This window comes from Humulus lupulus, chromosome 4 (genome assembly GCF_963169125.1).
Source record: "Humulus lupulus chromosome 4, drHumLupu1.1, whole genome shotgun sequence".
Taxonomy (NCBI): Eukaryota; Viridiplantae; Streptophyta; class Magnoliopsida; order Rosales; family Cannabaceae; genus Humulus; species Humulus lupulus.
This window is the reverse complement of record NC_084796.1, coordinates 216,641,587-216,664,437: the sequence shown is the minus strand read 5'-3', so window position 1 is coordinate 216,664,437 and position 22,851 is coordinate 216,641,587. Positions and strand designations below refer to the sequence as shown.

Here is a 22,851-nt window from a genome sequence, read left to right as displayed (position 1 = left end):
CATCAGTCTCCACTAATGTAGACAAAATATGCTCACAAATCATTAGGACTTTAGGCTCATAACAATAGGCTTAGGCAATGGGTAGATATGTCATTTAAGCTCCAAATTACCATAATCATATGAACTTACAAAACAACAATTCACCCAAACAATTTCCAACGAAAACCCCATATAGACCCAAGTAAAGGTTGAGAAACACTTATTTCACTTAATCATTTATTTGTTTTTTCTCTTTTTTTTTTCAAACTAAACTCCCCCAAACATGTTTTTGTGAAAGCATAATAAGAATTTAGCTTGGGTTTCAAACTTCTATTATTTTGCTTCTTTTTTTTTTTAAATTCTCAACAATTTTATTCATAATTACAATACACCAAATTACTAAACTAATCACATCCCATTACAATTCATTCCCCATTATTTATCCATATGCTCATAGTAATTTGATAAAGGAATGAAAAGTAACAAAATGTCTATTTGGCTCACAATTGGTGTCAAACAACAAAGAGGATAATTTTAGGCTCAACAAGAGTAACAATGGAAAATTACTTTTGGGTTAGCTTGAAAGGCTCAAACATTCCAAGAAATTGCCTAAATCACTTTCCTAAGCATATCTCATCTAGGATTTCATCTCAAATGATAAACAAGCAAGTTCTAGATTCATTCATGCATCAAACGACAAGCCACTGTTTTTAACAATGCATACATTCAAATTCAAATGGCCAAGAATTTTTCCAATGATGGCTAAACATTCAATTTTTTTTATGGATCAAAACAAGCTACCAATGCAGTCTAACCAAGCACACGGATTCAATTGGTCAATAATTTCAAAAATTTGCACGACATTTTCTTTCATATCATAAGCTAGCATTGACAACTTGATTCACACAAACATGACACTGTAACAATTCTAAACACAATACACAACTAAACACAAAACAAAAGTAAATCTTCTCCCCTAATCTTAATGGACACATTGTCCACAATGTGTCATAAAAAGAAAAGAAAAGAAAACTTACCGAATAGGATACCTACCACATCAGTATGGCAATGGTAGAGACGGTGGGTTGTAGGGCATGTACAGTGGGGGATACATAAAGGTATTCTAGTCAGCCTTACACGTCGATCACCGTTGGACTAAAGCATTACGGGCATCCACATGCTGAGCTTCATACTAAATGCGTTGCTCCATATATTGATTGAAATGTTGGTTTTGAGCATGATGTGACCGGATCATATACTGATTTTGTTGAATGATGTAATCTATCCGATTATGTGTGCGCTGAGTATGGTAATCAATGGGCCCTCCAATAACCAAAAAAAGCTCACTACCACTTGGCCCCACATCATCAGTTCCACCGGTACCAACGGGATCAGTCTCCTCATTGTCTCCACCCCACAGACGTTTGGGGGCTTGGCCAGGATCTGGAGGCTCAAGAGAAGCTGGAGGAAAACCAAGAACCATAGACAGAGTGATGGGTTTCATGGGCTTCCATATTATGTCTCCATCAATCTTGGGCACCTCATAAGTCTAACACAACTGAGTTATGAATGTGCCATGTGCCAAGCCACTAGTGGTGTTGAATTTACTGATGTTTCAAATGCTATACTTGATTACATGTCCCACATCTATTTTTTTTCCCGTCATGATAGCGTAAACCAAAATACATCGCTCTTGATCAATAGAAGATAAATGAGTGATTGGAAACAGACAAGAACTCACAAAATAAGCCCAAGCATGGGCAATGCAATTCAACTTCCAGTGGAAAAAATGCTTTGGTTCACCACCATGATAATTAAATCGAGTCCCCAACATGCTCAATGTCTCTACCGCCTCTACATAATCAACCTTACTAAAATGAGACAATTGCGAGTGCTCATTCTCAGTTGCTGGAATAGTAGGGAGATGGAGCAAAGTATTAATAGAGTCAATGTCGGATGGCACTTCCTTTCCATGAACAAAAATTTTTAGCTCATCAACTTGATTGGGGAAATTGGCATAAAACTCATGTAGTTGAGAGTAGTTGGCACTATCCACTTGCATTGACTTACAAAATATGCCCCAATTTCTTCTAGTAATTTCTTCTCTTATGGACTCATATGGGGGATTATTTGGGTATGGTTCCACTTGATACTCCATCCCTCTTTCCGGAACAACTGATTTCCCATTGATTTGTTTTAAATAAATCTGCAACCTCCTTAGTTTTGAATTTGCCTAGATTAAAATCAATGGGTGGTGGCGGTGGTTGTGTCGATGGGGCTCGGGATGAGGAGGCTTTCTTCAAATGAGCACCTCTTGGAGCATTTCTTTTAGGGCCTAACGCATAAGTTCAAAAATCGATTACAATCCCCAAATTTCCTGGAATTTTTTTTTGATAAAACGTCCCCTTGTTTTTCTCACTTCCCCACAATAAAAATATCAAGAAGATAATCCACAAACACATCAACAATTCACTTTCAGTCACAATCCCACCAAATTGCTCCATAATAATTTCCACCAACAATCTATCCACAAACTACCAACATAGAATTGACAACTCAAAGAAAATGAATAAATTTTACTTACTTGAGTGAGAAACCCTTTTTTTTTTTTTTTGGTTTTTGAACTCTTCTTCTTCCTTTGACAACAACAATTTCAGTTTCCCATGGTATTAGATAGGAATTTTTGAAAATAGGGTTTTATGGAGGAGAAATTTGGTGTTTTAGGTCAGATGAAGAAAATTAGAGATGAAAAATTATATTAGGGATGGTGATTTAATGAGAAAAAATGGGTTATTAAGGATGAAAATGGTGGATTCAGAGGTATGGGGAAGAGGAAAAACAAATATGTAAAGTGAAGTGGGAAAAAAATAGGGTTTTTTTCCTTTATATCATCTGTCGTAACCCATTGCGCGACCCGCCCTCTTTTCTGAGAATTTTTTCTTTAAGGGTCACGACCCTCCTTAATCCTTGCCACGGCCCGCCTCTTTTTTCTTTGTGGGTATAAGCACCGCGACCCTCCTAAGTCTTTGCCGCGGCCCGCCTACTCCCGTGGTAGTATCCCTTCGTCTATGTAAGGGGGTCTTGTCGCGACACCATAAGGTCGTGTCGCAGCACTAAATAAAATATTTTTTATTGCATTTTTTTATTTTGTTCATTTTTGTTATTTTTTTCACGCTTTCCATGATTCCATAATTTACAAGTGCAAAAATTTAACTTTAAAATTGTTCCAACTAGACCAAAAAGTAAAGAAAGCAAATAAGAAATATTGGATGCCTCCCACGGGCGATGTCCTCTTCAGATGGGCTTTAAGAGGATCACTGACTTGGCTTGGTCCATACGACCACCCAAATATTGTTTAAACCCTTGGCGGTTGACTTTGAATGGCATGCCACTTTTCCTTTCCACTTCCACCTAGCCATAAGGAAAAACTTTCACAACAGTATAAGGGCCAGACCACCTTCATTTCAACTTTCTAAGAAATAGTCTCTACCTTGAGTTAAAAAAAATTACATGTTGCCCGGGTTGAAACTCTTTTTTAATCAAGTTCTTATCGTGCCACTCCTTGGTGCGCACCTTGTATATCTTAGTATACTTAGATAGTTGTAGTAGTTAGTATTAGTTAGTAGTATGTTAGTTACTGTGGATTTTGGTTCAAACCAGGATTTAGTTAGACACTCATAGCAACATTTATGGAATTTATAGGTTTAACCTATAGTTTAAGAATATTAATTATAACATAAGGTTTGATTAATATTGCTCGTCTTAGAAATATATTTATTATAACCTAAGTTTTAGATAGAACCATTAAGAGCATGAAACTTGTCATAATCATGATGATTAACGAATTAAGTATTTTGATGAATAATTTTAATAAAAGAAAGATCTAGAAGCTCTAGAACATTCTAGCAACTTTTAGGATCGTATTATGACTCCGTCAAAGTAGTTTATCCAATTCAAATTATGCTGAAAATGTACAATTACATGTTTAATATATTCAAGTATGCCGATATATTGCAGCATAGGGGAAGATATATCACCTACGGAAGACACGGAAAACACATCGACTTTGCACGAACGATCGAAAAAGCCTCAAGAATACATGGGGAGGCGATATATCGCCTATGGTGGGCGATATATCGGCTCCACTCCTTGAACTCTATAAATAGGACCTAGTGCTTAGCCATTTTCCTCATTCTTCAAGCATTTGATCAGAGCTTCCAAGGTGCTAGTGTTTTGGGTTTTGGGTTAAAGCTTTATCATTCTAAGCTTTTATAAACACTTAGGAAGTGAGAAATAGTGTGATTTCAGTCATTCAAGGTCATTCAAGGTATTCCTATTCCTTAAGTCCAGTTGTTTATGATTCTTTAGTTTTTTTTAGTTTCTTTTATTCAGATCCTAACTCTTGTTAATGGTTCTTGATTAAGTATTTAAGTTCTTGAAACTTAAGGTCCTTCTTGGTCAGTTCTTTTTGATGGTTTAGTTCTCATTTCATCTTTATTCTTTAGAGATTCTCACCATTTTACTGTTGATTTATAGGAGTTTCTAAATCCCATTCTTGTTCCCAAATATCTCGGCTTTTGTTAAGGAAAATAGGATAGATTTTATGTGCTTATATGTTATGTTTATGTTATGATATGTATATGTATAGTATGTTTTATAGTCCTTGGGCATATGACTTTTTTAGCTAGCAAGCCCCAAGAATTTATGGGCATATGACTTACTTAGCTAGCAAGCCCCATAAATTTATGGGCATATGGCTTGCTTAGTTAACAAGCCCCAAGAAGTATGATGGCCATTGTAGTCCTATATGATATATGTTTATTGATATTCATATGTTTTTATAGTATATGATATAGTCTTATGCTTATGAATTATGATGTATTTTTTAATAGATTTTCCTTGCTGGACATTACGCTCACTCCTTTATTTTTAGTGTGATGCAGGAAAATAGATATGGAGGCAGAAGAATTCTTCGTAGATTGGCTTATGTGTTGAGGATGAATGGACTGTGTGTCGATCGAGGACGATGTGATTTAGTTTTAGTCTTTTAAATTATGTTTTTGATGTAATTCCACAACTAGTATTTAAGTTTATGTTTTATCAAACAATGGGTACCCATACCGTATTTTATATTTTATTTTGTAATATGCACAATATTATTTTGGGGTTTTGATAAAGTTATGATTATTTTGTATGTATGTTTTATCTAAAATAGTAGCTATGTCTAGTAGTTTTAATGGTCTAAGGTCTTAGAAATAGTTGGGTCATTACAGTTTGTATTAGAGCAACGGTCCATATGCATGAATTTCTCCTTGATACACGCGCTTAAGCTCCGAATCAAACCGCCAATGTAAGTGTTTATGTTATAATTATTATGTTTATGTGTTTAGTTAGCGTTTTAGCCTTATGTTTTCATTTTAGAATGGATGGGGCCTTAAGCAATGAGGATATCCGAGCCATTAAGGCCTTGAAAAGAATTAGAGACCCAAGAAATACAATAGGAATGCTAGAAAGAATCACTCAAAGATTACTCTTATTCCATAGGGAGATGAGGGCTACGGAACAATATGTTTTAGTGATTAGACTTTTTAAAGATTATCCCACTGTAATTGCAGCTTTAGAAGAAATATGGGAGACTATAGGGTATGAAGATGAATTATCGGTAGCTATGAGATATTATTTTCTCATACTTAGGTTCACCTCTAAGATGGAATTCCAATTCACAAATGAGCAAAAACATATAATATTTACAAGTTTTCCATGGGGAAATTTTGAGGCTCAAGATAATGATGACTATTAGGAGATAGATGATGAAAAGTCGGATGTAGAAGAACCTGATTTTTAGAATAGATTAGTTTCCTTATTTATTTTATTTATTAACTTTCCATTTATGATTGTACATAGTGAAAACATTTTTCCAAATGAATATTATTGTTAATTTTGAATGGCATGCATGAGTTTGATTTTTTTTTACAATCATAATAAATAATGACCAAGTTCGGTGAGGGTGGATACAAATCAATGAACCAAGTTCTATATTAAGAGTTAGGGGCCATAGTAGTGGGAACAATTTTACTGATCCCAGCCCTCCTTCATTATGGCTAACTTTGGAACAACGACGACTTTCGAGCCGGAGAATTAATTCATATAGGATGATTAAAAACACACTTAGAAAATAATAAAGAGGGCTTATTTTTCTAAGTATAGAAACACACCCTAATGATAAAGAAGGCTTGTATAATTTTTCTTAAGAAATCATAATTAATAGGTCCGAGTTATGTTTGCTTAGATTAAGTTTTGTTTTAGAGCCTATTAGGGTAAGTTCTAACATGTTTTTCTCGAATGTTAGAACTCTACTGGAGATGTCGCTTAGAAGGTCTGCACGCACCAATGCCAATGCCACCAGTGTCGCTCCTGAGAATAATGAAGCCCCTCAAGTTCGTAGAAGGGGAGTGCGTGCTGCTGCTGCTAACCGAAGTGCACCACCACCGCCAGTTGACAACACTAGAGAAATTGCCAGACTACGACATCAAGTGGAGGAATTTTTGCAGCAACAGCGACAACAGGCGCAGCCATGGACACAAACTCAGCCTCAGCAAATGGCACCCCAACATGTTGGTCCTTATGGGGGATGGCCAATGGCAAACTATGCGCCCTACCCAGCACAGTACATGGAGCCAATTTTTGAGCGATTTCGTAAGCAACACGCTCCAAACTTTGAAGGGACAATAGACCCCTTCAAGGCGGAAGAGTGGCTCAGAAATGTAGAGCCGATCTTAGCGCACATGAATCTCAGCAATGCGGACTACATATCCTGCGTTTTATCTCTGCTTAAGAAGGATGCAAGAATATGATGGGACTTAGTTAAACAGACTCACGATGTCACCACCATGACATGGACCAGATTTGTGGAGCTGTTCTACAAGAAGTATTACAACTCGGCAGTCATTGCCATAAGGGTCGAGGAGTTCACTAGTCTGAAGCAGGGTAACTTGACGGTAGCAGAGTATGCTCGGCAGTTCAACATATTAGCCAACTTTGCACCAGAGTTGGTTCCAACTAATTTTCTAAGAGTTACCATGTTCGTTAGAGGACTTAGACCAAATATTGAGCTAGGGGTTAAGCTAGCAAACCCTGGAACTACTATGTATGCTGATGTTCTAGAATCGGCTATAGAATTTGAAAGGCTTCAGGCGAATGTTAGTAAGGAGGAGGCCAGTAAGCTTGAGCTTAAGCAGCAGGGTCAACCTCAGAATGGTTGGAACAACCACAAATACAACCATCAACATAACAACAATAATGGTCAGAAGAGAAGGCATCCTGACAATAAGCAATCTGACAACGATAAAAGAGCACGGACGAACAATGGAGGTAGTAGGTCGGGTTATGTAGAATACTCGCAGTGCTTTAAGTGCCAAAAGAAACATCCTGGTGAGTGTCATGCAAACACCAAGGGATGCTATAATTGTTGTCAGGAAGCTCACCGGAAGAGGGAATGTCCCTAGCTCAAGCCAGAGGAGAAAAGGGACAACAAGATGGTTCCTGCAAAGGTATTTTCTTTAACCAAGGGAGAAGCTGACGCTAGCAATAAAGTGGTGATAGGTTAGATTCCTATCCTCAATAATGTAAGTTTAGTATTATTTGATTCGAGAGCCACTCACTCGTATATCTCATTAGGAATGATAGAGAAATTAGACAAACCTTGTGAAAGATTTAGAACTAGGTTTGTGACAGAATTACCTTCGAGTGAGATAGTGGTATCATCATGGATAGTACGAGGTGTACCGATCAAACTTAAGGTTGTAGAATGAGAAGGAGACCTGATATAATTAGAGATCAAAGACTTTGACGTGATATTGGGAATGGATTGGCTAGCAAGGCATGGCACCACCATCGACTACAAATGCAAGAAAGTGATGTTCGAGACTCCTCACAGTCAGAGACTATGCTTTATGGGAAAAGTTTCAAGATTTTGTACGCCACTTATTTCATCTATCAAAGCTCAGAGGATGATAGAAAAAGGATGTCACACATTCCTAGCCAGCATCACAGATGTGGTAAATGAAACACCACTAAAGTTTGGAGACGTCCGCATCATAAAGTAATTTCCAGAGGTATTTCCTGACGACTTACCAAGGCTGCTGCCGACTCGGGAAATTGACTTCACAATCGAACTAGTATTGGGCACCAAACCTATCTCCAAGGCACCATACCGGATGGCACCTACCAACTCAAGGAGTTAAAAACGTAGCTACAATAACTCTTAGACTTGGGTTTCATTAGACCGAGCCATTTTCCATGGGGAGAACCGGTTCTATTTGTGTAGAAGAAGGACGGAAGAATGCGGATGTGTATAGATTACAGCGAGTTGAATATGGTGAAAATTAAAAATAAGTACCCGCTACCTCGAATTGACGACTTGTTTGATCAACTCCAAGGAGTGACCGTGTTTTCAAAAATTGATCTATGGTCCGGGTATCACCAGCTCAAGGTACGAGAAGAGGATATTCACAAGACGGCTTTTAGAACTCGTTATGGACATTACGAGTTTTTAGTTATGTCTTTTGGTCTTACCAACGCTCTAGCCGCATTTATGGATTTAATGAATAGGGTCTTCAAGTATTACTTGCACAAATTTGTCGTAGTGTTCATTGAATATATTTTGGTGTACTCAAAGGACGAAGTCGAGCACGAGGAAGATTTAAGGTTGACCTTTTTATGACTAAAGGAGCATCAACTTCACACCAAGTTCAAGAAGTGTGAATTTTGGCTTTCAAAAGTAGCGTTCCTCGGCCACAAGTATCCAAGGAAGGATTTGCCGTAGACCCATCTAAGGTAGAGACTGTGAAGGATTGGCCAAGACCTAAGAACGCGTCAGAGGAAAGAAGTTTTCTGGGACTAGCAGGTTATTATCGGAGGTTTGTAGAGGGCTTTTCTCGGATAGCCACTTCGCTTACCAACCTGACCCAGAAACAGCAAAGGTTCAACTGGACTGATAAGTGTGAAGAGAGCTTCCAATTGCTTAAGGATAAGCTATGCTCAGAACCAGTACTTTGTGTACCGACACCCAATGACAAATTGGTAGTCTACTATGATGTGTCGAAGCAAGGATTGGGTTGTGTGCTGATGCAGAATGACAAGGTGATAGCCTACACCTCAAGGCAGTTGAAGGAGTACGAGCAACACTATCCAACGCATGATATGGAGTTGGCAATAGTGGTCTTTGCCTTGAAAATTTGGCGCCATTATCTTTATGGAGAACGGTGTGAGATGTATACGCACCACAAAAGCTTAAAGTATTTCTTCAGACAAAAGGAGCTCAACATGAGGCAGCACAGGTGGTTAGAACTAGTGAAGGATTATGACTGTGAAATCCTATACCACTCGGGAAAGGAAAACGTAGTTGCTGATGCGCTAAGTAGGAAGAGTTATGGAAGTCTAGCAGTGTTAGCTGGAATAGAAAAGCCGCTACAGCAGGAGCTGATCAATGCCGGAATAGAAGTAGTCATTAGTAAACTGGCTAACTTGTCCATTCACTCAAGTCTGTTAGAATATATACGGATTGGGAAAGGGCATGATGACACATTAGTAGCCCATATGGATGCAGTTAAAGAAGGCAAGGCCACAGATTTCTTGATCTCAGGATAGGGGTTTTTGAGGTACAAGGATCGGGTATGTATGCTGAATGATCATGGGATTAAGATGAAGATTTTAGAAGAAGCACACAATACCCCATACTCAGTTCACTCTGGGTCGACCAAGATGTCTCACGATCTTAAAGCACTGTATTGGTGGCCAAGAATGAGGAAAGATATAGTAGAGAATGTGTCTAAATGCTTAGTATGCCAACAAGTGAAAGCAGAACATTAGCAGCCTTCAGGCTTATTTCAACCACTTAGTATTCCAGAATGGAAATGGGACGACATAGCCATGGATTTCGTGATAGGACTTCCACGAACAAATAAGTAGCATGACTCGGCTTGGGTAGTAATAGATAGACTAACCAAGTAAGCCCATTTCCTGCTTGTCAATACTATGTACACAACAAATCAGTACGCAGACATTTATGTTCAAGAAATAGTAAAACTGCATGGAATTCCTAAGACAATATTATCCGATAGAGGATCGGTGTTTACATCGAGATTTTGGGGAAGTTTACAGCAAGCCATGGGTACCAAGTTAAGTCTTAGTATGGCATTTCATCCTCAAATCGATGGTCAGTTCGAGCGTACCATACATATTTTAGAGGATATGTTGCGTGCTTATGTACTTGATTTCGGAGGATCATGGAGTAAGTATTTGCCGCTGATTGATTCTCCGACAACAATAGCTATTAGTCAACGATCAGGATGGCACCCTATGAGCTTCTTTATGGAAGAAGCTGTCGATCGCTACTACATTGGGATGAGGTAGGAGAAAGGCAAATTCTTGGTCCCGAAGATGTTAGAGAAGTTCAGGATGCAGTAGCGCTGATTAGAAAGCATATGCTCGCTGCTCAAAGCCGTCAGAAAAGTTATGCGGATGCCAAGCAGCGTGATGTGGAATTCAAAGTCCGAGATCAAGTCTTCTTAAAAATATCTCCTATGAAAGGTGTGAAGCGGTTTGGGAAGAAGGGCAAGCTTAGTCCCCAGTTTATAGGTCCTTTTGAGATATTGGACAAAGTGAGTAATTGCATATAGATTAGCCCTACCGCCAGCTCTCGCAGATAGACACAATGTGTTCCACATCTCAATGCTACATAGATATGTGTCAGACCTATCTCACATCCTATGGAGTAATAAATTTGAACGGGAGCCAACATGGAAGTTGGAGGGGACATGATAGCACGATATTCGGAATCGTTTGGTATGTAAATTTTAGGGACAAAATTCTTTTAAGTAGGGGAGAATTGTAGTGTCCCAGAATATTTACTTAGCTGGTTAGATAATAGTAGTAGTTAGTATTTGTTTGTAGTATGTTAGTTACTGTGGATTTTGGTTCAAACCGGGATTTAGTTGGACACTCATAGCAACAATTATGGATTTTATAAGTTTAACCTATAGTTTAAGAATATTAATTATAACATAAGGTTTGATTAATATTGCTCGTCATAGAAATATATTTATTATAACCTAAGGTTTAGATAGAACCATTAAGAGCATGACACTTTTCATAATCATGTTTATTAAGGAATTAACTAATTTGATGAATAGTTTTAATAAAAGAAAGATCTAGAAGCTCTAGAACCTTCCATTAGCTATTAGGATCGTATTATGACTCAGTCAAAGCTGTTTATCCAATTCAAATTATGCTGAAAAAGTGCAATTACGTGGTTAATATATTAACATATGTTGATATATCGCAGCATATGGACCGATATATCGCCTACGGAAGATACGAAAAATACGTCGATTGTGCACAAACGATCGAACAAGCCTCGTGAATACAAGGGGAGGTGATATATCGCCTAAGGTGGGCGATATATCGGCTCCATGAGTATATTTTTGAAAGATTGATTTTTTAATTTTAAAAATAGCTTTAACCACTTAGAACTGCCTTTGAATGATTTTGACCGAGTTCTGGGCGTTAGTTGAACGAAAATTCAAATCTTTTTCATTTTATAATAATTTATTTATTCAAATTAAAAGGGGTTATTTTCACTCCTTGAACTCTATAAATAGGACCTAGTGCTTAGCCATTTTCCTCATTCTTCAAGCATTTGATCAGAGCTTCCAAGTTGCTAGTGTTACTATAGAGAGATACACTTGGGTTTTGGGTTAAGGCTTTATCATTATAAGCTTTTATAAACACTTGGGAAGTGAGAAATAGTGTGATTTTGATATTAAGGTTTAGACCAATCCATAAGGTCATTCAAGGTATTCCTATTCCTTAAGACTAGTTGCTTATGATTCTTTAGTTTTCTTTTGTTTCTTTTATTCAGATCCTAACTCTTGTTATTGATTCTTGATTATGTATTTAAGTTCTTGAAACTTAAGGTCCTTCTTGGTAAGTTTCTTTTTGATGGTTTAGTTCTCATTTCATCTTTACTCTTTATAGATTCTCACCATTTTATTGTTGGTTTATAGGAGTTTCTAAATTCCGTTCTTGTTCCCAAATATCTCGGCTTTTGGTAAGGAAAATAGGATAGATTTTATGTGCTTATATGTTATGTTTATGTTATGATATGTTTATGTATAGTATGTTTTATAGTCCTTGGGCATATGACTTGTTTAGCTAGCAAGCCCCAAGAATTTATGGGCATATGACTTGCTTAGCTAGCAAGCCCCACAAATTTATGGGCATTTGACATGCTTAGTTAATAAGCCCCAAGAAGTATGATGGCCATTGTACTCCTATAAAAAATATGTTTATTGAGAGTCATATGTTTTTATAGTATATGATATAGTCTTATGCTTATGAATTATGATGTATGTTTTAATAGATTTTCCTTGCTGGGCATTAGGCTCACTCCTTTATTTTTTGTGTGATGTAGGAAAATAGATATGGAGGCCGAAGGATTCTTGGTATCTTGGCTTGTGTGTTGAGGATGAATGGAATGAATGGACTGCGTGTCGATCGAGGACGACGTTATTAATTTTTAGTCTTTTAAATTATGTTTTTGATGTAATTCTGCAACTAGTATTTAAAGTTTATGTTTTATGTTTTATCAAACAAAGGGTACCCATACCGTATCTTATATTTTATTTTGTAATATGTACAATATCATTTTGGGGTTTTAATAAAGTTATGATTATTTCATATGTATGTTTTATCTAAAATAGTAGCTATATCTAGTAGTTTTAATGGTCCAAGGTCTTAGAAATAGTTGGATCATTACGCAGAGTATGACAATGGGTGAGAATTGAGTGCATTTCGTCCTCAGGAACACAACGACGAATGACTTGATCAACACAATGCCTATAAAGAATAGGTTTCTCCCAATAGTAGTGGTTCACCTCATAATAGAATTTCTTCATTTGTTGCCGTGACATTTCAGGAGGCACAACCTTTGCTACCAAGAAATTAACATAGTCGGCATACCAAGGCACTATAGAACTATCACATACCCTGAATAATTGTTCATCAGGGAAGTAATCATTTATTTGCACTTCCTTGTCATTCTGGCTCTCTTCCTCCTCAAGTATTGACAAATGGTTTGCTACAAAATTTTCTGTGCCCTTTTTATCTCAGATCCCCATGTCAAACTCTTGCAATAATAAGACCCGTCTAATGAGGTGGGGCTTGGAATCTTTCTTGGTCATCAAATACTTAATGACAGAATGGTAAGTGTACACTATTACTTTGTTACCAGTAAGGTACGGTCTAAATTTATCAAAAGCATAAACAATAGCTAAAAGCTTTTTCTCTGTTGTGGTGCTTCATTCAACGTCCTACTAGCATAATAAATAGACCGAAATACCTTATCAATATGTTGGCCCAAAATTTCTCCTGCTACGTAATCACTTGCATCGCACATCAGTTCAAATGGAAGATCCCAGTTTGGAGCAACAACTATTGGCACCGAGATTAGCTTCTACTTAAGTACCTTAAAAGCATTTAGGCATTCTTCATTGAAATCAATGGCAACACCGTTCATCAACAAAGTAGAAAAAGGCTTCGAAATTTTCAAAAATTCCTTAATAAATCATCGATAAAACCCAGCATGTCCTAGAATACTTCGAACTCCCTTAATTGACACGAGTGGTGGAAGATTTTCTATTGTTGAGATTATTGCTCGATCCACCTCAATACCTTTACTAGAAATTCTGTGCCCAAGTATTATGCCTTCTTTTACCATAAAATGGCATTTTTCCCAATTTAACACAAGATTTGCTTTTTCACATCGATTCAATACATTCTCCAAGTTACCCAAACAAATATTAAACGAAAAGTCAAAAATAGAAAAATCATCCATGAAAATCATAATGCTCCTTCCCACCATATCTAAAAAGATAGCCATCATGCACCGTTGGAATGTTGTTGGTGCATTACATAGTCTTAATGGCATTCTCCTAAAAGTAAATGTGCTATAGGGACATGTGTATGACATTTTCTCTTGGTCCTCTGCTGCGATGGAAATTTGATGATACCCTGAGTAACCATCTAAGAAGCAATAATACTCATGTTGACGGTGAAATCTCGTCAACGAAATTAGATCGGAAAACTCAAAGGTAAGTCGAGTGAGGTTTTTGTAAGAACTAAGAATACACTTTAAGAAAAAGTAGACACAGATAAATGATGGAGCAAATCCTGGTATATTTCTCAATAGCCTCTCCTTACAATGAATTTTCCAACCCCTTTTCAGGTGGTCTTAGGGTTCCTTTTATAGTAGGCTCTAATGGCCTTAGATACATAGTGGTCCAGGGGACCAAGTGGTACATACGTACTGTGTCAGGGGAGTGGCTTCAGAGGTTGCGGTCGTACACCCCGTACAGAAGCAGGTGTCAGGAGGATGTCTCCACTACTTGTCGGTACCCATGTCTAATGCGTGGTGGCAGGCGTAGTGGCGCAGGAGGTAGTGGTGTCGGCTCTGACCCATGGCCGTAGACGTACGGACCATAACTCCTATTCTTGCATAACCACTCCTGGCATTCCCACTACTTGTCTGGTAAGGGTACTATATCCGTACTCTGACTTCTTTAGGTTTGTAGGCAAATTCCATATTCATGCATGTACCTTGCCCTTGGTGAGTATTCTCACCTCCAAGGCCATGGGCGAGGCCATGGGCGAGGCCATGGGTGAGGCCATGGGAGAGGCCATGGGAGAGGCCATGGGAGAGGCCATGGGCGAGGCCATGGGAGAGGCCATGGGCGAGGCCATGGGAGAGGCCATGGGCTAGGCCATGGGCGAGGCCATGGGCGAGGCCATGGGCGAGGCCATGGGGGAAGCCATGGACGAGGCCATGGTCGAGGCCATGGGAGAGGCCATGGGCGAGGCCATGGGCGAGGCCATGGGAGAGGCCATGGGCTAGGCCATGGACGAGGCCATGGTCGAGGCCATGGGAGAGGCCATGGGCAAGGCCATACCTCATTGCGAGCCCCTGGTGCGCGCGGGGCGCGAGGCCCCTGGTGCGCGCGGGGCGCGAGGCCCCTGGTGCGCGCGGGGCGCGAGGCGCATGGGCGCGGGGCGCGAGGCCCCTGGTGCGCGCGGGGCGCATGCGCGGGCGCGAGACCCCTGGTGCGCGCGGGGCGCGAGGCGCATGGGCGCGAGGCCCCTGGTACGCGCGGGGCGCGAGGCCCCTGGTACGCGCGGGGCGCGAGGCCCCTGATGCGCGCGGGCGCGAGGCGCATGGGCGCGCGAGGCGCATGGGCGCGCGGGGCGCGAGGCCCCTGGTGCGCGTGGGGCGCGAGGCGCATGGGCGCGCGGGGCGCGAGGCCCCTGGTGCGCGCGGAGCGCGAGGCGCATGCGCGGGCGCGAGACCCCTGGTGCGCGCGGGGCGCGAGGCGCATGGGCGCGCGAGCGCGAGGCCCTTGGTGCACGCGGGGCGCGAGGCGCATGGGCGCGCGGGGCGCGAGGCCCCTGGTGCGCGTGGGGCGCGAGGCCCCTGATGCGCGCGGGCGCGAGGCCCCTGGTGCGCGCGGGGCGCGAGGCGCATGGGCGCGAGGCCCCTGGTGCGCGCGGGGCGCGAGGCGCATGCCTTGATGAGACATGGGATACATCCTAGGTGCGAAACGTCTTCTTGGCGTGAGGTCCTTTGTGTGGGACACCTCGGGGCAAGGCTAGGCGCATGAGGTGTTGGCATGCGCGGGGTGATGCTGGAGTGGTGTTCGCGAGGCTGGGGCCTTAACTTCGAGGGGCACGGATAAGGGCCATGTGTGCTTGACAAACACGTCTAACAAGGTGATGCAGCTTGGAGGCCTGGAATGACCTCATGTGGCCTAGGGCTCTGCGAGTGTCTAACACTTCGATGGCCTATAATTACCTTCTGCCTTCATTGCGTACTTGGCGCCCTTGGTGCCCCTTAGCTATTTACTTCTTTAAGGGACTAGAAACTTCTTTTGTGTGTTTTTCTTATTTGGTGGATTTTCGGCATCCACACTTACCCCCCTAGTCTATAGGGAGGCCTTTAGGCGTTCTTGTAGACTCTTCCGTTCTTTTTTATTATTCTCTTATTCTTCTTCTTTTTTTTTTTATATATTTATCATGTTCGAGGTCCTTTGGAACCCACGCGAAAAGGGGGTTCGGTAGGCCTCTCTGTGATGCGTCTTAGTTGCACCTGTAAGGATATATTGACCCCTTGGGTTCTAGTTATCCTTTTATATATCTTCGCGCGCGCTTATTATATCTTGCGAGAAGCGTCCTTCTCGTCATTAGGCATAGTACTATTTTTGCAAGCGTCTTCTTTGAGACCCTTTTTGCAAGCGTCTTCTTTGAGACCCTTTTCGGAAGCGTCTACTTTGAGACCCTTTTGGATAGCGTCTACTTGGGAGACCCTTTTTGGAGGCGTCTACTTTGGAGACCCTTTTTGGGAGGTGTCTACGTTGTAGACCCCTTTTGGTGGGTGTCTACTTTGTAGACCCCTTTTGGTGGAGACTTTCATGGCTAGATGGTCTTCGTTCGATCTCTAATTTGGTCAGGGACCCCTCTAGCACGATGCCCCCCTTCTATATGGAATCCCCAGACATACTGGTAGTATGGCCACTGGAGGAAGGTTCGCTCTCTTCGACATGGAAGTTCTTATGGCCCTCTTCCACACGTATGTACTTCTGTGCTCTCTCGAAGAAGTCGTCCAAATCCGAAACTTCTCTTTTGAGCATGTTACTCCATAACTTGCTTCCTGGACGAACTCCGGCTGTAATAGCCATCTTGAGCTCTGCTTTGGTTAAACATCCCACCTTTGTTGCTTCTATACCGAATCTATGGATGTAGTCCTTCAAACTTTCATTCTCGCCTTGTTTGATGTTAGCGAGGCTGGTAGTTGGCATGACGTAGTCACACGCTGCATGGTGTTGCTGAAGAAATTCATCAGAGAATTGTTGCCATGACTTGATTGTTCCTGGCCTTAACCTCCTGAACCATTTGTACGCCACTCCTTTAAGAGTAACGACGAAGCAATGACATTTTGCTCTGCTGTTGACCCCCCTTAACCTCATCAAGTTATTGAAGGAGTCTAAGTGATATTTTGGGTCTGTAGTACCCTCATACGGAGTCATACGAGGCTCTCTGAAGCCAGTGGGCATTTGTTCAGCCTGAATCTCCCTTGTGAAGGGTGAATCACGGTCGAATTCTCCACCATCCATGTGCCCCCCAAGTACAGTGGTGATCTTGCCTTGAGGGCATCGCATTTTGGTGTCTAGTCCCCTCCTCTTTTCGTATAAGGAATTTTGCGGGTTCTCGGGCTGATCCCTCGCCTTGGTTGTGTCCCTCGGTGGAACCGCGGGGGGTGCGTCTCTCACTTCTGACCTCTCCTCATGGAGCCCTTTTCTTAGGCCAGGGGGTGACCCTTTTGGGGGGACTTCCGCATCTTTCTTATGACCCTCATCTTCTCTCTGCCTATGCTCCTGGGGACACTTCGTTGGCCTATGTCCCCCATGGTACTTTGCCTGGGGGGTTTCACTGGCGGAAAGTTGGGTTCCCCCACCGTCTATGGGGACAGTGTTTTCCCCTTTTTCATGCTCCTTCCCTTTATGCTTTGGGAGGGGCATGCTTGACTTCCCTTGCCGTAGGTTGTTTAAAACCTTCTGCATGTTCTCCATCATGGTTTCCAGCCTCCTAGTCTTTTTATGCAACTCGTGAATCTCATCCTTGTAGAAGCGCGTCCTTGAGCTGGAACTTACCGAGCGTACCCCGGGACCCTTGCCTGGCCAGTGCGTCGAGGGACTGGGGTCCCGGTGGCCTGAGCGTGGGGTCAACCGGGGCCGGTTAAGTGGATACACTAGCGGCTCTGAATGACCTCCGTCGGGCTGGGTAGCCGAGGACGATGCTTCCCTCTCCTCCTCCGGGGGAAGAGGTTCTTCTGGTCCATCTCCATGCTCGGGCAGAGGGGGGTCTTTCTTGGAAGGCCTCCACTCTACTTCGTCTCGGTGAACCTCCACCTTTTGTATTTGCCGTAGGCGTTTTGAACGTCTTAGCATCTTTCTTTGTTGGAAATGAAGGAAGAACACTGGCTTGATGCTTGTTCTTCCCACAGACGGCGCCAAACTGTTGACGGTGAAATCTCGTCAACGAAATTAGATCGGAAAACTCAAAGGTAAGTCGAGTGAGGTTTTTGTAAGAACTAAGAATACACTTTAAGAAAAAGTAGACACAGATAAATGATGGAGCAAATCCTGGTATATTTCTCAATAGCCTCTCCTTACAATGAATTTTCCAACCCCTTTTCAGGTGGTCTTAGGGTTCCTTTTATAGTAGGCTCTAATGGCCTTAGATACATAGTGGTCCAGGGGACCAAGTGGTACATACGTACTGTGTCAGGGGAGTGGCTTCAGAGGTTGCGGTCGTACACCCCGTACAGAAGCAGGTGTCAGGAGGATGTCTCCACTACTTGTCGGTACCCATGTCTAATGCATGGTGGCAGGCGTAGTGGCGCAGGAGGTAGTGGTGTCGGCTCTGACCCATGGCCGTAGACGTACGGACCATAACTCCTATTCTTGCATAACCACTCCTGGCATTCCCACTACTTGTCTGGTAAGGGTACTATATCCGTACTCTGACTTCTTTAGGTTTGTAGGCAAATTCCATATTCATGCATGTACCTTGCCCTTTGTGAGTATTCTCACCTCCAAGGCCATGGGCGAGGCCATGGGCGAGGCCATGGGTGAGGCCATGGGAGAGGCCATGGGAGAGGCCATGGGAGAGGCCATGGGCGAGGCCATGGGAGAGGCCATGGGCTAGGCCATGGGCGAGGCCATGGGCGAGGCCATGGGCGAGGCCATGGGCGAAGCCATGGACGAGGCCATGGTGGAGGCCATGGGAGAGGCCATGGGCGAGGCCATGGGCGAGGCCATGGGAGAGGCCATGGGCTAGGCCATGGGCGAGGCCATGGGCGAAGCCATGGACGAGGCCATGGTCGAGGCCATGGGAGAGGCCATGGGCAAGGCCATACCTCATTGCGAGCCCCTGGTGCGCGCGGGGCGCGAGGCCCCTGGTGCGCGCGGGGCGCGAGGCCCCTGGTGCGCGCGGGGCGCGAGGCCCCTGGTGCGCGCGGGGCGCGAGGCGCATGGGCGCGGGGTGCGAGGCCCCTGGTGCGCGCGGGGCGCATGCGCGGGCGCGAGACCCCTGGTGCGCGCGGGGCGCGAGGCGCATGGGCGCGAGGCCCCTGGTACGCGCGGGGCGCGAGGCCCCTGGTACGCGCGGGGCGCGAGGCCCCTGATGCGCGCGGGCACGAGGCGCATGGGCGCGCGAGGCGCATGGGCGCGCGAGGCGCATGGGCGCGCGGGGCGCGAGGCCCCTGGTGCGCGTGGGGCGCGAGGCGCATGGGCGCGCGGGGCGCGAGGCCCCTGGTGCGCGCGGAGCGCGAGGCGCATGCGCGGGCGCGAGACCCCTGGTGTGCGCGGGGCGCGAGGCGCATGGGCGCGCGAGCGCGAGGCCCTTGGTGCGCGCGGGGCGCGAGGCGCATGGGCGCGCGGGGCGCGAGGCCCCTGGTGCGCGTGGGGCGCGAGGCCCCTGATGCGCGCGGGCGCGAGGCCCCTGGTGCGCGCGGGGCGCGAGGCGCATGCCTTGATGAGACATGGGATACATCCTAGGTGCGAAACGTCTTCTTGGCGTGAGGTCCTTTGTGTGGGACACCTCGGGGCAAGGCTAGGCGCATGAGGTGTTGGCATGCGCGGGGTGATGCTGGAGTGGTGTTCGCGAGGCTGGGGCCTTAACTTCGAGGGGCACGGATAAGGGCCATGTGTGCTTGACAAACACGTCTAACAAGGTGATGCAGCTTGGAGGCCTGGAATGACCTCATGAGGCCTAGGGCTCTGCGAGTGTCTAACACTTCGATGGCCTATAATTACCTTCTGCCTTCATTGCGTACTTGGCGCCCTTGGTGCCCCTTAGCTATTTACTTCTTTAAGGGACTAGAAACTTCTTTTGTGTGTTTTTCTTATTTGGTGGATTTTCGGCATCCACAACTCATTACCAGCCAACCTATCCAACATCTGATCAACAAAGGGAAGTGGGAAGTGATCTTTTCGTGTCACCTTATTTAACTTGGAATATTCAATGCACATGCGCCATCCGATCACTGTTCGAGTTAGGATTAGCTCATTATTTTCGTTCTTTACTACTTTTATTCTACCCTTCTTTGGAACCACCTACACTGGACTCACCCAAAGCACTATCAGAAAATTGAGTAGATCACTCCGGCGTCCAACAATTTAAGGATCTGCTCAAGTACAACCACCTTCATAGCTGGATTATGTCTTCTCTAAGCCTCTATAGACGGCTTGCTATCTTCCTCCAATAAGATTCTATGCATTACTATTGAAGGACTTATTCCTCTAATATCCACAAATGTTCACCCAATGGCCAATTTATGAACCCATAAAACCCTCAACAATTTCTCCAATTCAATTTTTGAGAGGTCAGCTGAAACAATTCCTGGTAAAGTCTCCTTCTCACCCAAGTATGCATAACACAAATGATTTGGAAGAGACTTTAATTCCAATTGCAGTGGCTGCTGAATAGATGTTAATGGTCGTTTGGGTCCCTCTGTCAACTCTTCAAATTTATTCTTGTACGGTTTGTAAGAGGTAATCCACTTTACATATTCTTTCATCTCGACATAATCATCATCTTCCTCACGACCTGTATCACTAAAGTATTACTACTCACCGTTCTTCCTGAGACTACTTTATCTATCACATCCACATTGTAGTAACTGTCACTAGCCATTGGATATGTCATTGCCTTGAAGACATTGAATACCACCTCATTCCCCTGAAATCTGAGTTTAAGCTCTCCCTTTTGAACATCAATGAGAGCTTGTCCTGTTGCTAGAAAAGGTCGCACAAGAATAATTGGGACATTTGCATCTTCCTCCATGTCAAACACAATAAAGTCTGCTGGAAAAATAAATTTATCGACCATCACTACGACATCTTCAATTATCCCCCTTGGATAGGCCGCCGATCGATCGGCCAAATGTAGTGTAACAGTGGTTGCCTTTGCCTCACCTAAACAAAGTATTTTGAATGTTGATAGAGGCATGATATTGATACTGACTCCCAAATCACATAGTGCGTATTTACACTCAAAGTTACCAATTGTACATGGGATTGTGAAACTTCTAGGATCCCTCAACTTCTGGGGAAGCTTCCTTTGTAAAATAGTGCTGCATTCTTCAGTCAATGCCACATTTTAGTAGTCTTCCATCTTATCCTTTTTAGACAAAATTTCTTTCATGAACTTTACATAACTGGGCATTTTCTCTAAGGCCTCACCAAAGGGAATGTTGATGTGTAACTTCTTGAACACCTCTAAAAACTTGGAAAAATGTTTATCAAGAGAAGTTTTCCTAAACCGTTGAGGGTATGGGATCTTAACTGGGGGAGCAACAATAATGACTAGTGTTGTTTTCTCTGTAGAACAATGGTCTTAAGTAACCTTCTTAGTCTCAGAACCAGGTGTCTCGCCTAGCTTTTCAATCTTCTTTACAGATGACTAATGCACAAATTGTTCAATTTTCTTACCACTTCTCAAAGTGATTGCCTGACATTGTTCCTTGGGATTCACCACTGAATTGCTAGGAAAATTCCCCTACGATCTGTTATTCAACATGCTAGCCAACTGACCCACTTGTGTCTCAAGGTTTTGAATGGAGGACCTGGTCTCAGTCATGAATTGAATCTGAGTATTAGTGAGGGTCAACAAAGCTGCTTACAATTCATTGGCCTTTTCTGGTTAATCCTTTTGCCTGGGCTGCTTTGAAGATGAAGTTTGATTCATAGGTTATTGTGACATATTCTGCTGGTATTGGCCTTGAAACTGTGATTGTTGGCCTTGATTGTTTCTCCATGAGAGATTTGGGTGATTTCTCCACTCAGGATTGTAAGTGTTGGAGAATGGATTGTTGAAAGGCCTCTGAAAATTTCCCATTGCTTGAACCTGAGCTTGGTCCATGGGAATATTATTATTATTAGGGTCACCTGAAGGACATTGATCGAAAGAGTGTGGACCCCCACAAATTCCAAAACCTTCTGGCATTTGAATGGAATTAGCAGACACATTATTTTGTTGTAATTGTTTTGCGAAAGAAAACAACCTGAGCAGTCAAGGCAGTGATTTCATCTCATTCATGAACCCCTGCTACCTTTATGCTACTAGATGTACGCTCATCTAACCATTCATGATTGTTTGTAGCCATATCTTCCAACAACTCATATGCCTCATTGGCACTTTTACTCATAAATGCCCCTCCAGCTGCGGCATCAATTATAGTGCTAGTAGTACCGCACAATCCGTCGTAAAAGTTATGGACCAACATCCACTTTTCAATGTCGTGATGGGGACATTTTTTCAGCAACTCCTTGAACCTTTCCCAAGACTCATACAAAGATTCACCATCCAGCTGATATAAATTATTAATCTCCCTCTCAATTTAGCAACTTTTGACGGAGGATTGAACTTGGCAAGGAATTTTTGAGCCAAATCCTCCTCATGTATTTATAGAATTGGATTGAAGGGAGTTCAACCAACTCTTAGCTCTTTCCCGCAATGAAAAATGGGAGTAGCCTCAACCTTATTGCATCGTCGCTCACTCCATTATACTTGAAAGTGGCACATAGCTCCAAGATATTAGCCATGTGCATGTGTGGATCTTCAGAGGGTAGACCGCCAAACTGTACTGTACCCTGAACCATTTGGAGGATCACCAGCTTAATCTCAAAATTATTAGCACTAACAGTCGGTGGTCTGATACATGTCTCTACCCCTGTAATAGTAGAGAGTACATAATACCTCAAA

At 43.1% G+C, this 22,851-nt stretch overlaps 1 non-coding gene across 1 annotated transcript; it reads left to right on the top strand.

Annotated features, from left to right (window-relative positions):
* Positions 1-22,382: 22,382 nt before the first annotated feature.
* LOC133833427 (small nucleolar RNA R71) lies at positions 22,383-22,488 on the top strand. The gene has a single exon (XR_009892807.1). It is a non-coding gene; the product is annotated as a small nucleolar RNA R71 (small nucleolar RNA).
* Positions 22,489-22,851: the final 363 nt, after the last annotated feature.